Raw genomic sequence first — 18,132 nt, 5'->3', positions numbered from 1 at the left:
TACCTGTAGCCGTGATATGAAAAAGAATGTACTGCTACATATAATAGCACAGATGAATCTTGACAGATGTAATGCTGAATGAGAGAAGCCAAACACAGAGGAGTACCAACCACTTACAGTCTGACTTCAAGAACAGACAAAAGTAATCTATGGTGGACTTCCGCCAAGATGGAGACATAGGTGGAAACACCTCGAGTGCGCGCACAACCAAATCTAAAAACAACAAAGTTTTAACAACAATATACACAACCTAAGCACATAGAAAATCGACAATATGGAGTCCGAAAACAACAAAATGCTCAGCTAAACCGGTAAGAGAGGCGAAGCCAGCAGGGGAGCGGGTTGGCCAAAAAGATTCCCAACCGGGGTGGGGCACAGGCAGCTGAAGGCGCGGTCCCAGGTGCGAGCTAGCTACGGGTGGACACAGGGAAGAGGCGCGGCTGGCTGGCTGCGGTCAGTCGAGCATTTGCGTGCAGATAAACCAGTGAAGAGGCGAGCATTGAGACCGCAAGGCGCAGGGCAACGGGCTTGCACATTTCCGCTCAGATAAACAGGCATGGGTGAGCGGTGGGACAGACTGGGAGAGCAGAGAGGACTGCAATTGCTCCCTCTCTGACCCCGCCCCCACATACAGTGTTACAAACCAGCGACCTGGGTGGCCCTGCCCTGGTAAACAACTAAGGCTCCGCTCCTCATAAGTAACAGGCACACACAGATCAAAACATGGCTCAAGAACAACTCAGAGCCCCAGGGCTGATAAATCTAAGCAATGAAGAAATAGCCAAACTTTCAGATGCACAGTTCAAAACACTGGTGATCAGGATGCTCACAGAACTGGTTGATTTTAGTCACAAATTAGAGGAACATATGAAGGCTAAACTAATTGAAATGAATGGTAATGCACAGGAAACCAACAGTAATGGAAAGGAAACTGGGACTCAAATCAAGGGAGTAGACCAGAAGGAAGGAAAAAATGACCAAACAGAAAAGAATGAAGAAACAAGAATTCAAAAAAAGGAGGAGAGGCTTAGGAACCTCCAGGACATCTTTAAACGCTCCAACATCCGAATTATAGGGGTACCAGAAGGGGAAGAGGAACAGCCACGAGTGGAAAACTTATTTGAACAAATAATAAAGGAGAACTTACCCAATGTGGCAAAGGAAATAGACTTCCAGAAAATCCTGGAAGCTCAGAGAGTCCCAAAGAAGTTGGACCCAAAGAGGAACACACCAAGGCACATCATAATTACACTAGCCAAGATTAAAATGAAGGAGAGAATCCTAGAAGCAGCAAGAGATAAGGGGACAGTCACCTACAAAGGAGTTCCCATCAGACTGTCAGTGGGTTTCTCAAAAGAGACCTTACAGGCAAGAAGGGGCTGGAAAAAAGTATTCCAACTCATGAAATTCAAAGACCTACAACCAAGATTGTTCTATCCAGCAAAGCTGTCATTTAGAATGGAAGGGCAGATAAAGTGCTTTTCAGATAAGATCAAATTCAAGGAGTTCATCATCACCAAGCCCTTATTATATGAAATGTTAAAGGGACTTACCTAAGAAAAAGAAGATAAAAAAGATGAACAGTGAAAGGACAGCAAACTCACAGTTATCAACAACCACACCTAAAACCAAAGTAAATTAAGAGGACAGCTAGATCAGGAGTGAACCACAGAAATAAAGATCATGAGGATTAGCAACAGGGGAGTGGGAGAAGGAGAAGGGGGGAGAAGGTACAGAAAATAAGTAGCATAGACGGTAGGTAGAAAATAGAGGGGAGGGTAAGAATAGTAGGGGAAATACAGAATCTAAAGAACTTGAGACATGTGTTCATGAACTAAAGGGGAGCAATGGTGGGGGAGGGGTGTGCAGGGTGGAGGGGAACGGGGGGAATAGAACAAATGTAATGGCATAATCAATAAAAAATGACAAAAAAAGTAATCTATGGTGATAGCAGAATAGTGGTTACCTTTGGGGGAAGGGTCATGAGTAGGAGACAAAAAGGAAGCTTCTAGCTGGACAACGTGCAGTATCTCGACCTGGTATTTACAGGGTAGTTATGGGGGAGTTGACCCATGTGAAAATTCATGAAGCTGTACACTGAAGTTTCATTAAGTTTTCTACACATAAGTTACAACAAAATAGGTAAGCATCCGAAATACAATAGTGTTTGCGCTATGGCCCTAGACATGTAAACTATCTATGTATGTGCATGCATAAGATAATATTTGAAAGGATCATCACAAAAATATTACCTCAGGGTTGAGCCTTTATTTTCTCCAATTTAATTTTAATGTATTATTTATACATTTTTAAGAAAAGAACACTGAGCATGTGTTACTTACCTAATCAGAAAAATATTCTTGAAGCTGTCTTCTTATGGGGAAAAAAATAAAACCAAACCCACCCAGGTCCTCAAGTGCAGTGGTTCTCCTCCTGGAATGTGCCTCTCACTGGGCCCAAGGGCACGTTCACTGCGCCACTGTTTGTTTTGGCCCCAGATTGGATGCTTATGTTTGTTTTCAATTCCAAATTATAGAATGCTATGCAGTAGTTGAAAATAATTAGATGAAATTAATGGTACATTACACCGCCAAAACATATTAAATAAAAATGAAATTTATATTCTCATTATGAAACCATTAGTGAAATAAAGTAAAAATTATGTATTTCGCCCTGGCTGGTGCGGCTGGATTGAGCACCGGCCTGCAAACCAAAGGGGTGCGGATTCAATTCCCAGTCAGGGCACATGCCTGGGTTGCAGGCCAGGTCCCCAGTAGGGGGTGCGCAAGAGGCAACAGCACTGATGTTTCTCTTCCTCTCTTACTCCCTCCCTTCCTCTCTAAAAATAAAATAAATAAAATCTTTAAAAAATAAATTATGTATTGCTCCAGAAAATGACCCAGGAAGTTATGTACAATAGCGACCTCCTCCAGAGAATGTCTAGAATATGACTGGGGTGGTAGGTATCTAAAGGGGACTTGGCTTTGTCTGTTCCTTTGTAGTGAGACATCCGATGTTCATGTGTTACTTTGAAAATTAAAAATAAATACAGCCCTGGCTGGGTGGGTCCGTTGGTTGGAGCGCTGTCCTGACGCACCGAGGTTGCAAGTTCCATCCCCGGTCAGTGCAGGTACGGGAGTCAGACATGAATGCGTGGAGGAGTGGAACAACAAACTGATGTCTCCCTCTCTGTCCTTTTCTCTCTATCAATTAATAAATAAAACTTCCTTAAGTTAAAAATAAATAAGTACATGGGAGCTGGACTTCATGCTGCTGAGAAAGGGAATTACAAATATGGAAAGAGAACAGGAAGTGGAGGAGGTGGGGCTGGACTGAAACTGGACGTATCCACATGCACATCCACATCTATAAATGGTTTTTCAATATGTAAAGACAGATCTAAGAATGTGTATATGTTTATGTGTATATTTCCTAGTTTTGTCTGCCAAGGGGACCTAGAAATAATGATATCCCTGGAACAAGGAGCCACCCAGCACCCAGACCTGAGCTTCTAAACCATTCTCCATCAGAGGAATCCAGGGCTCCGGGGAGGAATGACTGACTCCAGATCTGGGGCAGGAGCAGCAGTGAATGAACCTGAGGTGAGGCGCCTTCCTGTGCCAGCGCAGGGAAGGGCTCGAACAATGATGGGGACATGTCCAAAGGACACAGAGGCCTGTGGGTGTCGGGGAGGGGTCCAGCTGGCCAAATTTGGGACAATCTGAACATACAAATAAAGGCCACCAGTGACAAATTATAACCTGTAGGATAAAAGAATAACTTATGAGTTAATACTGGTAGAAATATGTAAGAGAATAAATACATGGGCAAAAAGAGCAAGCTCCTCCTGACAGTGGAATGCCAACTAACAAATGCAGAAGAAATGAAAGACAGAAAGTCACCAATCGACCACCGCCACAGTAATAACTGTTTCGGACAAGAATCATGAACGCTAAAACTTGTAAGTAAAAGTTTGATGAGACACTTATTGATTACACATAGGGAAAAAAAGAACTTCATAATGGAGAACCTGCCTGATACCACATAATCGAGTGACCTAGGCTAACAGCTCCCGTATCGGGGAACAGCAAGGCCACCCGCCACTAGACGAGGCATTCTAAGTGCACGATACCAGTTCTGACATCCCCCCAAAAATAAATGGCCTGAATTTATCGTGAAGGAACATCAGACAAATCCACACCGAGGGACAGTCTACAAGGAAATGGCATGACTTTTTGAAAAATGTCAAGGTAATGAAAGATAAAAAAAGACTGAGGAACCAGTCCACATCAAAGGGAACTAAAAAGTGGTTACAGTGAAATGCAATCTTGGACCAGGAAAAAAAATAGATCTTTCTTTTATTAGAAGACATTAGTAACAAAGTTTGAATAAACCCTATGATGAGACAATTGACATTTTCCATATTCATTTCCTGATAATAATTACTTGTACCAAGGACTAAGAAGAGATGTTTCCAGAAGTGGGGAAGAGAAGGCCTCTTGGTGGCAGTGCCCCTGGGAGATGACAAGGTCCCAGAGGGGTAGAGTGGTGACCTAGGGAGGTGGCTGCTTGGCTGGGGTATCGGGAGATCCCAGCAGCAAAAAACAAACCATCATTCTGTAAGGGAGGCACAAAAACCAGCAGATGGCACCCAGATCTGAAATGACCATGTGAGACAGATGACAGTCACCACTGTACAGGCCACTATGGGCGATGACTGAGGGCCCCCAAAATGCGGGCCCTGCAGGAGGCTGCATAACCTTGTCATGACCCCTAGGAAGCTCCAAGAATGACCTCGGTGGACTCCCGCCAACTTGGAGGGTGACATGAGAAATTAAGTTCATTTGTAGAAAATCATTTTTCTCACCAGGCTTGGAGATTCATACCAGCCCGGTGTGATTCAGATTCCTGGTGGACTAAGATTCATACCAGCTAAATAAGAGTGATAAAGAGCTTGCCTATGGTGGAATTAAGTTTCAAAGACTAGAGAAAATGTGAGCAGGGGAGTGGAAAGGGGGAAGGGGGGAAAAAGACCCCCCCGTGGTGTAGCGGGGACCATGTGCAGTGGGAGGTGCTAGCCCAGTGTTGCAACCACGCACCAACTTGAGGACCACAGCTTGGGGACAAACAGATACACCACTTAGCTCTCCACCTGCTGAGAGTCAGACGTTCATTACCCGCTCCACAGTCCGGAGCCGCCCGCAGTGTGACAGCTAGAGGGGAGATTGTCAGGGCAGTGGGCAACATAGAAGGTAAGAACCAGAGTCCTGGGAAGCAATTTCAATAATCATTTACCCATGATTCTCCTTAAGTCACATTTACAAACGTGCAGACACACGAATGCTGAAATCTCTCTGTGCCTCAGTTTATTCATTTATAAAACAGGGCTGATACTATCTACCTCACAGGGGCTGCTGCCAGAATTACCGAAGACAACAGATGCACTCGGCGAGTGACATCTGAATAAGGGAGAAAGGTAAGTGTTATCTGTTGGGTGCCCCGAGCACTGGGTGGGCTCACACTGGGAGAACGCAGAGGAGGGGCCGAGTACTGCCGCTCTGCCCCCTCCTGGAAACCCAGTCCTATGACTACCGAAAGCTCCTGATTCCCTCCAGGAGTTTAAGAAATATGATGTGATGAAATGCAAAAAGCTCTGGAGAAACCCAACCTTTTTTGAGAGGAAGTAAGGGTCTGGGTTGAGGTTCAGAACTCCCAGAATCTGTCCAATACTGCCATTCAGAGAACCTGAATGAGCTGGAACTGAAAGGACCAGCACCCCTCCCCCAGCCACTGCCCCTGGCCCAGAGGAGCATGTGGAATTGGAATGCACTGCCTGTCAATCATTCTTGATCAGCTCGCCTTAACTTTCAACTGAAAAAAAGCCCTTAATTTACGTGTAGGTGATGTCACTTTATAACCGATGCAATACAAGTCCCTCTCAATAAAGGGATGGAGGGGCGAAGAGACAAAAGAAGACAATGCCACACAAAGGTCAGGCCCAGCAGACTGCTCCTAAGGTGTGAAATAATTGTAAAAGGTACAGCAACAGCTATTCTGGCCTTTAAGAACACAGAACTTCGGCTTCTGAACTCCTGCCAAACCCTGGTGCCCATTTGTCCCCATTTTCCTGCCTCACTGGATACTCTGCAAACTTCCACTGACCCAAATGGAGAAATGATAGCACTTAATCCAACTCACCTGTCGGCTCTGGCACGAAGAGTCACCTGGACCCATTCCAAACCATTTGGAAAGGGGTATTAAAAACTCACAACATAAACAAGTCAGTATTAATCAGATGCCATGGTGATACAGGTCTGCCCTGCGGTGTCTATAAAAGCATCCCCAGTGACTACTCCCCAGTTACAAGACTCTGCGTCAGCACTAAACCACTGGTTGAGGACAGTTCCTTATTGCCCTGACCACATTCTCTCAGGGAGTCGGGAGACAAAAGCCTCCAAGCCTGGCCTGACATTATACCACGCTGTCACTTGAGACAGGCCCATTGGGTCACACGAGATGCTCCTGAGACTGACAGTATAATGCTCCCTCTGACAGGCACTGCCAGGAGAGCTGTGTATTTGGTGGCAGTGAGCTGTCAGGACACAGCCGTGTTATGACAGCCACTGTGCCACTGCATCTGCTGTGGCTTCCTGTTAGAAAAGATGCCCACCACATCAAACAGCACACCTGTGCGAGGGGCAATGAGGTCACAGGGCTGGGGAGAGGTGTCCTCTGAGCACTGACACACCCGGGCGGTTTATTGCGCACTCATGCAATGTCCAGCATAGGCGAGATGGCTGCTCCGCGCCTGGCCTCCACGAGGGGCCCAGGTGGTTCAAGCAGCTTTTTCCCCGTGGCTTCCCCACCTCAATGTATAACTTCCAGGGTTGGTGTGAAAGGAGGCAGACTGTGGGAGGGCTCAGCCCCAGTTGAGTGCCTCGGGCCAGACATGACACACCTTCCTCCTTCCCAGAGGCCTTAGCCCCAGTTAACTTTGAGAGAGATGAGGAACGTGGGGGAGCCCAGAAACACACAGCAAGTGGCGAGTGCACTGGCCACAGGAGTGTGGAGCCTGCTCAAGGTGATTGGGGAGCCGGGGCAGGACTAGTGGAGTGTGGCTGTTCCAGGACTCATAATCTATAAACTGGGTTTTTAAAAATGGAGATATAATTCACATACCATAGAAGTCACCATTTTAAAGTGTACAATTCAGCGGTATTCAGAACATTCGCCCGTTGTGCAACCATCACTGCTAATCCCAGAACAGTTTTGTGACCCCAGAAAGAAATCTCAAGCCCATCATCAGCACTTCCCATTCCTGACTCACCCTTCCCTTTTTGCTCCCGACAGCAAGAAACTGAACAAAACAAAAGAGCCTCTAGCAGCCATACACTATCCTTAACCCTGGGTCTCATCCATTTTTTAAAAATAAATACTGATTTAGCAATAATTAACATAATTAAGCATTTACACTTTATATTCTACTACTTCATTCTATCCTTACAACAGCCTGTAGAGGCTGTGGTAGAGGCGCTGTAATTATCTCAGAGGTTAAAGTGCTTGTTCAAAATCAGGGAACCGATACGAGGTTAGAAGCAGATTCCAAACCCAGACTTAATGGCACCAGAGCCACGCTGTCACCATCCACTTGCAAGTCCTTCAAAACGTTTTTAGAACAAGGCAAAGCTACAAATAGAAGTTGCTTCCTTGAACGAGCTGGGGTTTGTTTTGCAGTTGACATCCTGGCTGTACCATCAGGTGACAGAATTACTCAAAATTAAATATCCCCTGGAGACACGGTCGGAGCTGGTGACTGGCTGGAGCTGTCCTGTATTTCTGTTCCCCAAGGGTTCCCGAGGCCTGGCGCACCATGGTGTCAAAACACACATTCACTCAATGACTGAATCAACCGAATCTCCCAAACCAGAGTCAACACTCCACACGCCGCAGAACAGCATGTGGGCCCTATAGCTGTGAGCATTTGAAGAACCGGTGTTTCCTTCTAAGAACTCCTGGCTCTGCTTAAAGCCACCTATTAAGGGGCACAAAGTCCAACCAGGCTTTTCAATTTTCACAGCAAAATGGCAGAACGCTACTCATGAGATGTGCCTAAAAACCTCAGGACCCCCTCTATGAAGTCTCTGCCTACCTCTGGCAAAGGGTCTCTCCCTGCTCACTCTCCAAGGTTCTTCCGTTTTACCCCTGCCTGATAAAATACATGACTTGCTCTCATCTCTGAAAGCCCTGCCCTTACTATTATTATACTAGAGCCTGAAGTTCTCTGCCCTGACCCAAGTGGGCCCCAGAGAGGGCTGGCTAGCAGGGGGTCACACTCTTATGTTCTCTGGAACATTCCCTCCACCCTCTCTAAGCCATCATCATCCTGTGTGGTCTCATCCACACACAGCTGCAGTCCCAGCATTTCCAAGAGGACCTGGTACACGGGAGGTGCTCTCCAAGCACCTGCTGAGTACAGAGGCTGCAGCCACCGCTTTTATTCAATGATCTGCAAAGACCCAGGGAAAAGTGCTTCCTGTGAGAAATGGATCTGCCTTCTTTTTTGCAGTTTGCTGTGCAACCACATCCTTCTTTGCCTTGCCTTCTAGGAAGCTCTGAGCTAAGCTTTGTGCTCAATCACGATAGCGTCCCTTGACTGTTGTTTTAGTAGTTACCTGCCTCCCTGGGTCCTCCTCTCGGTTACTAGTTCTCTCCATGGTTTTGGCTTTGCTGAGAACAGCATGGGCCTTCCAATTCAATAAACTTAAGACCCACGTGAGCCAAGAAAGAACATGGGCCTTGTAGACAGACGGAACTTGGTTCAAACCCCAAATACACCACCTACAAACCAGAGGGCCCTTTATTTATCCCATCACTTATCACGCAGCTTCAGCCCCGCACTGACGATCCTCAGTTATGCTCGTCACGAGACAGGAAACACCCAGCCCGGGGCCTGGGATCCAGCACACGCTCAGGGGTTACACTAGATTACTTTCATGCATTTCATTAGAATCTTTGAAGTAAGCACATTTATTCATGTTTTTGGTATCTAGATAACTGATCTAGAAATATCCAGAAAGACTTAGACTACTATGAGCAGAGGGATCCAAGTTCTTTCTCTTCTTAATAATTGTTGAATTAATTATTAAATAAATGGTCCATGGCGGGAGGAACTTGAAATGTTTAAAACCTCATACCTAGATGGAAAATTAAAATCCTATAAAAAGTTCATATGGCGCCTTAGAATAATATTGAAAAACACAGATCAGACCCAATGCTGACAGTCACTACAGAGAAGAAAGCTTAGCCATACACTTGGGAGAGAGTAGCTGTAATTGCTTCACTCATTCATCCACTTATTCCTTTGTTCTCCCGGCTGGTGTTTATAGAGCGCCTGCCCTTGCACCTGGTACTGCTGTGTGCACTGGCCTGCACTCGTGGGAATGATGGGGAAGTTCCCATACTCACTGAATTCACATTCCATTCCAAGCATATTGCAAGCAGGGAGCAGGAGATTTAGATTCCTTGTGTTGCAAGACACTTCCATTATGGAAGTAGAAAAATACGAAACAACACCACAGTGAGCCCTGGCTGGTTTGGCTCAGTGGACTGAGCGCCAGCCTGTGAACCAAAAGGTCACTGGTTTGATTCCCAGTCAGGGCACATGTCTGGGCTGCGGGCCAGGTCATGCAAAGGGCAACCAATTCCTCTCGCACACTGATGTTTCTTCCTCCTCTTTGTCTAAAAATAAATAAATAAATAAATGAACTCTTTTAAAAGATGAGGTTTCTTCTGTTTAAGAAGTGCAGCAAAATTTTAAAAAATGACAGTGAGATCGATAGTAAATTCTTGAGCAAAGGAGAGTAATCAAAACAGAGCCGTGTAGGATCAGTCTAGCAATGGTACCACAGGCAGGTCTGGACAGGAGGTGGGGCAGAGAAGGGAGGAGACGTTATGGACTCAGAGAACCCATTGGGGGCTAGAGCAAACAGGAAATGACAAGGGGCTACAATAACACCAGGGCAGTGGAAAGACACTAAAAGACTAAAAACTGACAGGACAGCGTGGTGGTGGAAATCCAGAAGGAATGAAGGGAAAGGGACAGATGTTCTTTGTCCTTAGAATGTTAAGAGACCAAGAAGATGAGGAGGTCACTAACTGGGATAGAGATAATGGCATTTCCAGGTAGGCCATGGCCTTTTTTGTATCTATTGACATACTAAATGACCTTTGAGAGTTTGCAAAGTACGTTACATAAGGCACTGCATCCAAAATGTCCCTATAACACTGTTGTTTCTTAAACACTCACAAAGGTTCTGGACCCTTAGCTGAAACCAACAAATGCTCTTCCTCACAAAACCACAAAGCACTAATGTAACACCTGCAATGTGTCCCAACCTAAACTCCACCCCTGAAAGTCCTGGACACAATTGGCTAATACATTCTCCTGTGTATTCAAGAACCACCATCCCTGTTCTCGGTGTTGAAAACTGAACCCAAGTGACCAACAGATGCAGAATCAACGTGCCTGTTTCAGAGGTGAGCACAAGTTCATGTGTTCCTGCCCAACCCTCAAACCTTTGTACAGACCCAGCCTACCCAACACAATGATGATGCATGCCTGAGAGGATCAAAGTACTGCAAGACCACGGCACTCTTACATAAGCACTGAAGGGAGAGGAGGTGTGGAAGGCTGGGCCCAGCAAACTGGGTGGGAAGGGCAGGACCACAGGAAAAGGCACTAAAGACAAAGATAGGAGAGATTAGGAAATGACTAAACTTAATTCATAAATTTCACCTGGAAGTAAATTATGTAAGTGCCACATCACTGGGAGGACATACCCCACAGAGTTCATCTTCCTCTATTATCACAACCAGGGAGACAAAAGCCAACTATTTCCATCCTATTTTCCTAACAGAGGATGTCTCCTAAAGAATCCAATTACCTGAGAAACAGTCCACAGCTGATGGCATTACAGTTTCACCCATCATCGTATTCTAGTGTAGGTTTGAAACTGATACATTTCTGGAAGCATCTGTACACTCCCTCAGCTGTAAAGACACTGCCCAAAGGATATCACAATGCCTCACCCTCCAGCACTCCAATTAAAGGATAATTCTTATATTTCCCCCCAATAGAGTCACCTCTTTAAAAGTAAAATAAATAAACCTCCCACATCAGCTGTTTTCTCCACAAGCAAGAAGGACCAGATCCCCCAGGTGCTTTGTAAAAACGTATCCAAAGGTTAACTAAGTTGCCACACCAACTTGCATCAGGCCTAACCGAGGCTGATGACCTTGGCTCCAATGGACCCAACCAACAGGAGCCACCAGCCTTCAAGGAGCCATGGTTTGCCCATGGGACTCCTCTGCGACCTTCACATACACACAACAATAACAACAGGTATACAATTAATGTAAACATCTCACTTGGGGAGGGGTTTGGGGAAGGAAACCGACTTTTGGAACAAGGAGCTCTAAAATGGTGTGATACAGATTCAGGCAGAGTAGGGTTCCCAAATGATGGATTGACCAGAGAGAAAGACACTGGGCAAGAAGAAAGTCTGGAAAAGCTCAATACAAGAAAACACTGCTGTGCTAATCATATCATTGACCTATTTAAAAGCCTTCCCATCGCTTAGCATGGTTCCCAGACACCTTCAGATAATCCCTATTCACTCCAAGCCTCATGCAACCTACATCCTGTAGCCCCCAGAGGGGATGTGCCTTGGTGGGCTTCCTGCCTACCCTCCAAGACCCAAGTCAAATGTCACCTTTTCTGTGGAGCCTCGCAAGACGCCCTTCCACACACAAAAAGGCAGCTCATCCTGAGTGCTCAGCACCAAGATAAGCGCCTCATATGCATTATCTTGAGAATGAACACAACGCACTCTGCCATAAAATTGTTTAATTTTATGTTTGTTCCCCTCCCTGGTAGTGTTCTCAAGTGCCTAAACCAGGCCCTAAACACAGACACTTACATCCCCTGAAAGCCAAATATGTTTTTTATTTTCATTTTATTAAAAAAAATGTTTTATTCTCTCCTAGGGACATTTTTGTATCGCTTTTAGAGAGAGGAAGGGAGAGAAGAACATAGATGGCAAGACAGGAACATCCACTGGTGGCCTCCCCTACACGCTGGGACCAGGGATTGACCCCACAACCTAGATATGTGCCTTGACCTGGAACTGAATCCACAGCCTTTTGGTTAGGGGACGATGCTCCAACCAACTGAGCCATACCAGCCAGGGCCAAATATGTATTATTTAAATGTCATTCCACAGGAATGTAAACACTTCGAAGTGAAGGTTACTCCAGAAACACACAGAAACACCTCTTACGCTATGCCAGGAAGAAACTGGATCAGGTCTTCATCCCCCCACTTCATGGCCCAACATGGGCCAATGCCTGTATAAGCTGCTTCACTGCCTTTGACCCAGGAGCTTCTCCCTACCCACCCAGTGAGTCTAAGTTTCTATCAAATGCCAGATAACAGAACTGTATAGGAAAACAGGTTTTGTTCTGTAGCCTGTATAATAAAAATAAGAAGAACTGGCATCATCTACCTCTCTGTTAAACATTTATTTCACTTCTGTTTCCTGAACCATAATGAAACATACAGTGAAATGGACAAGAAAGACATGCTTATTTGCGCTTTGTGGCATTGCAGGTGAGGAGGAACAATCCTATCATTAAGTTCTTGTATGTATTAAGAGATTTCCCCTCCACCAAAGCAAAGAGACAAAAAAGGAATCCTCTGCAGTCAGAAAGTGAGATACAGCACAAAAAGAGTGAGGCCTCTGGAAGAAGATGGCCCTGGGTAAGGCCTCAGCTTCACCCTCAAGGCCTTGACCAAGAGATTTCATCACTGAGCTCCCTCTCCAGCTATGAAGTGGGCAAGAAAACACCAGCTTTTGGGGGTCATTAGAAGCACTTAAAACAAAAACATGTCTGTGTTTGTGTACCCACAGATATGCATACGTCATACAAACTCAGTGCAGAGTCTGGCATAAATTTTTTTTTTTAAGATTTTATTTATTTATCTTTAGAGGGGAAGGAGAGAGGGAGAGAAACATCAATGTATGGTTGCCTTTCACACATCCCCTGCTGGGAACTGGCCTGCAGGGAACCAGCATGCAACCCAGGCATGTGCCCTGACTAGGAATCGAACTGCAATCCTCTGGCATAAATTTTTCTAAAATAAAAGCATCTCTGCCATTATCAGTCTTTGCAACTGGCCTTAGAATTATAAATTTAAAAATGATGATAAGGTATAATTTTTTGGAGGGGAGTTCGGCAATGCAAACTGACATTTAAAGTCATTCCATTTCTACAAACACACTCTCCTTTCTCTTGTGTATTATTTTTCTCCACCAAAAAAATGTCTCAGGGTAAGGCTACGGAGGACATTCACTGTCTATGTTGCATATTTTTCTAACAGTCTTTTTTTTAAAATATAATGAGCACTTAAAAATTTTTTGTAAACAGAAAAAAATACATTTTTATCAAAAGTCATTTCTCCATTTCATTTTCTTATACTTTTAATTTTTATGAACCTCATATATAATAAAAAGTTAAATCCCAAATCATTGATCACCATTTGACAAACTGTGTGTGTTATTTGGCTACCCCCTTAGATGATCAGATCTAGAGGGAATCTGTCTGTTTGGTCACTGCTTTAGCCTGACACCTAAAATATTGCCTGGTACGCAGTCAACATTTGTTAAATAAATACACTTAAAAGCTGACAAACATTGTTCCAGCTCCTCCACTTCTAACAACTCATTATGCAAAAATACTTGACCAACTGCAGGACATAAAGGACAAGACTGCTGATGTAAAATTAATAACAGCAGAAAGCTACAACCCTGTAAATTTTTTTAAGTAATACTGCTTACTGAAATATCCTGTCATTTTTTTAAAGAGTGAGGTTTTTGCCCTGGCTGGTGTAGCTCAGTAGATTGAGTGTGGGCCTGCGAACCAAAGGATCGCGGTTCAATTCCCAGTCAGGGCACATGCCTGGGTTGCAGGCCAGTTCCCAGCAGGGGACACACGAGAGGCAACAATGCATCGATATTTCTCTCTCTCCTTCCCTTCCCCTGTAAAAGATAAATACAAATCTTTAAAAAAAATAAAGTAATTAAAATAATAAAAAATTTCTGTTTGAAGTTTTAAAATTTCAGATAATGTTTTTACATGTGAAAAATATCTGGAGAATACATACTACAGCACAGTGATTTTTCTTGTCTCAGTGAAAAGCTCTGAGGAATGTTCCCTACCTCCAGTGGGTATTTCTATAACAGTTTTTAAAATAATGAGCGCTCAATTATTTTTGTAAACAGAAAAAATTTACATTTTTATAAAAAGTCACTTCTCCACTTTTTTCTGATTTTAATTTTCAAATGAATCTGACATATAAATTAAATCCCAAGGCACTGACCTGAGGCCCACGGGCCTGGGGTGGTTTGCCAAAAGAAAGGCAGTGCTAGTGCCAGTGGGGCTCAGGTGCCCTGACTCCAATCCAGGGCTCTGCTCCTTCCCATGCCACAAGGAAGCGGAGATACCACAGGGGCAGCTGGGCTCTCTGCAACCACTGAAGGTCTTACAACTATACAGAAGCTTCCATTAGGGGGGGAAATGGTGCTTAGGGGCTAGATTCTCATTAACTTAATGTTCCATGGGTTTAACAAGTCAATGTTCTGGATTTGCTAAGAAGTTCTGATTTCAAATAGTCTCTCTCCTAAGTACACAAGGATTTACTCAGATGCTGATTTTCAACCCAGTCATTGGCAGGTCCTATAATTTCAGGTTTCTTAGGCAACTGACATCTCCTGTGGCTGATAACAAACTCATACCATCCAGGGATATTCACTCACCTGGCTCCTGCTGGCTGCAGGCCACGCAGCTATCCAGATGCTGAACTACAATACATCCCCGGGCTGTTTTTTCTCAAACCCACTTGCCCCTTTTTTTTAAGTGCTAGACCTGAAGAATTTTAGAGTTAAGCCCACTCTTCTGGTTAACACCACAACACAACTGGAAGCTAATGTTAGATTCTCTGAAATGCATACCCATTTTTTGGACACTTGAGACAATGATTAAGTTGTCTGCCCAATGAAAGAGCTTCCCACATTAGGAGTATGAAAATCATGAAAAGCTCAGAAACTCAGTCTCTCGAAAGGAAAATAACTCCTCAGAGAGCCCCAAAGAAAAGACAGTGATCCCTTCTAGGTTTCCTGCTTTACTGAGGCTTTTGGACTGTTTCCGTTATCAAGCCAACCCCATAACCATTCAAAGGGGATTTGTGTAGGCAGAACTTGTGAGTGGTTAATGAATCAATGGCTTCTCCCCAAACAACAGGAACCACAACATTGCACAGTGGGGGCAATGGATCCCAAAGGGTTAGTTATCTGCTCGGCTTAAAGGAATTTAACAGTTTTGAATGTCACCCTCTCTCCAAGACCCTCTCCTTCAATCCACAGAACCTCAATCCTGTGGGAGCAGCAGGAGGGGTGGCTGTATCACTGTGTGACTGAGGAGAACACAGAGACTCAAGAAGTTAAGCGTTCTGCCAAGGTCCCAAGATTCAGACCCAGGAGGAGCCACTCCAGCCCCGTTTCCCTTGGCACTAGCACTACTCTCTTAGCTTGGCCAAGCTCAAAGGAAAGGCTGTGTTTGGGGGGGTCCTACAGAGGAGGCAGTCAAGTTTACTAAAATAACCTTAATCTCCTCAATATTGGTCACCAGCTTACACGGTGGTGACTAGCCTTAAGAGGTAAAAAGCAAAAAGTCGAGGTCAACTTCCCACTGCACAGGCAACCTCGACCTCTTCAATGGCTCCTGAACTAAGTAAGGGTGTCACGGCTCCCCAGCAGGGCCGGTATCTTTATACTGTCACAGTGGCCGCCAAGGCACCTGTGCCTGAGAGACACTACCCCCCAGGGATATCTGGGCCTCACCCACACGCAGAGCGATTCCCACAACAGGTTGGGCTGACTGGCTCCCTGAGCCCAGGACTGAGCCCACCTGACGCTGCTAGATCCAATTCGGGTCCCATTCGGGTCCTAGAGCGCCTCCTACGTCAGTTACCCCCCAAACTGGTCGCTCGAGGCCCATAGTACCGACGGGGAAACTAAGATTTGGAGAGAAAAAGTGGCTCAGCCCAAGGGAGAGCTGCACGGGCCCTGGAGCCAGAGCCCTCTGACGCAGAGAACCGAGGGGCCTGCTGGGCGTCCTTGGTTGTGGAATGGATGACCCTCAAGCCATCGCAAGAGGTTGGCTCAAAAGAAGGGACCAGCCGGCGAAGAAGCGAGGTGCGGGCGTCGGGTGAGACACTCGGACACCCGACCCACACGTTCGCTCCAGCGCCAAGGGCCTGGACAACTGCGGTGATCATAAGGCGTCGGGCCCCAGAACTACCACACCCCGACACTTGCAGCCCGGACCTTTTCAAGCCTGCGTGCCAGACCACCCTCACTCACCTGGAGCCGCGCCGCAGAACTCCTCAAACTGAGCAGGACGCAGGCCTGCACCACTGAGGCGCTACCACCTCCTGCGCTGAACGCGGGGGTGAGGGCGTGGCGATCCGCGATCCCGCCCCACCCGACAGGGCCGCCCGCGAGCTGCTGGGGCCAGGTTTTTCCCCCTGCGAATCCGTGCTCTTGGTACTGACTGGACCGGCCACACCCCCACCGCTTGTGGGCTGTGCTCTGGAGTTTGAGAGCTGGCACGTGGTTCCGTGGAGGGCGGGACTCCCCGGCGGCAGCCTCTCCTTCGCCTTTGTTGCGATCCCCATCCCTACTGCCCACCCCCTGGTAGGTCACCGAGGGGCCAAGGCTGTGCGTCGTGCTGTCTGGCCTGCTGTAAGCAGCAGCCGACGTCTGTTGGCCGCTTTTTTCTCTTCCACAGTCCTCATTTTCCTGACCTAAGGTTGCAGTATGCACAAATGGTCCGGATTCTCTCCCGCCTGACCTGGGATTGGAATGATGGCCTGCTTCGGTTGAGGGCAGGAAGTGACCAGGTAAAGGTGAGACCTGGAGGGACCAGAAGAGGGGACAAAAGGCGCCTCTGGTTGGATTTGTCCATCTCTCTTGTTCCAGGTTAAAGACCTACCTCCGCCTCCTACTGCGATTTCTGAGTTAGAGGTGTCGATGTATGCATTTCCAAACCAAATTTATTTGAGCCAAACAGTATCCTGGAAGCAAGATCTAATCAGGCTGGAAAAAAATGCTTCTAAGAAATGACAGTTTGCAACTTCTTGTAGGTATTTAGAACAAAGAAGGGGATGTAAGGAAGATTACATGAAGGTGGGAGAAAGCAAGGAAGCAATCTGATTATACAGCAGCGATTTGCAACCTTTTTGATCTTATGGCACATATAAACTAATGCCTAAAATTCTGCAACACACCAAAAAAAAGTATTATTTACCGATCTGACAAAAAAAAGTAGGTATAATTTTGATTTATTTACACTGCACGGCTATTGAGTTGGCTGGTGTCATTTTTTTTTAAAATTTACAATCTAGGGAAAAAAGATTGTCAAATCTAGGGGAAAAAGTGCCCCTGGCTAGTCAGGTATGACATGTTTTAAAAAGTCTTGCCTGGGCTCAGTGGATTGAGCGCAGGCCTATGAACCAAAGCAGCCCACTCCATTCCCAGTCAGGGCACATGCCTGGGTGGCAGGCCATGTCCCCAGTAGGGGGTGCGCTAGAGACAAACATGCCTTGATGTTTCCTCCTCTTTCCCCCTCTTTCTCCCTCCCTTCCCCTCTCTCTAAAAATAAATAAATAAAATCTTTTTTAAAAAGTCTTTTGGCACACTGGTTGAAAATCGCTGGATTAAAGGATGGTGAACAAGATTATGTGCTTTCTTGAAGGTGGTCATTGCTTTTGAAGGAGCAGATCTGAAGGGGGTCCTTTCAAAGATGTGTTAAGATGGATGCACAGAAACAATGGGCAGGATTTGCTTAAGGCAAAGGTAGGCCTTTTACCTAAGAAGTTATGTATATGCTTGGGGCTTGACTATCCATCATGATCTGCCCAGTTAGGAATTTATGATCAGATCATCTTGTGAGCTTACTTTCCATAGAACCTCTTTTTCATCCACATAGGGTTCTGAGGATTAGCTGATATAACTC

At 45.7% G+C, this 18,132-nt stretch overlaps 1 protein-coding gene across 3 annotated transcripts in view; it reads right to left on the bottom strand.

The window, feature by feature from the left end:
* Positions 1-16,563, bottom strand: part of LOC119044690 (NADPH--cytochrome P450 reductase) — a 69,311-nt gene extending 52,748 nt beyond the window's left edge. Inside the window, exon 1 of one of the 3 annotated variants that reach the window (XM_037139150.2) lies at positions 16,479-16,563. The gene's annotated coding sequence lies outside the window, so the exon portion shown is untranslated. Of the gene's footprint in view, positions 1-9,465; positions 9,625-14,437; positions 14,569-16,478 lie in introns of those variants that run through there. The other 2 variants (XM_053655344.1, XM_037139152.2) reach the window with 2 other exon arrangements.
* Positions 16,564-18,132: the final 1,569 nt, after the last annotated feature.

This window comes from Artibeus jamaicensis, unplaced genomic scaffold (genome assembly GCF_021234435.1).
Source record: "Artibeus jamaicensis isolate MK-2021 breed Jamaican fruit bat unplaced genomic scaffold, CSHL_Jam_final contig_956, whole genome shotgun sequence".
Lineage (NCBI taxonomy): Eukaryota > Metazoa > Chordata > Mammalia > Chiroptera > Phyllostomidae > Artibeus > Artibeus jamaicensis.
This window is presented reverse-complemented; position numbering and strand designations above follow the sequence as displayed.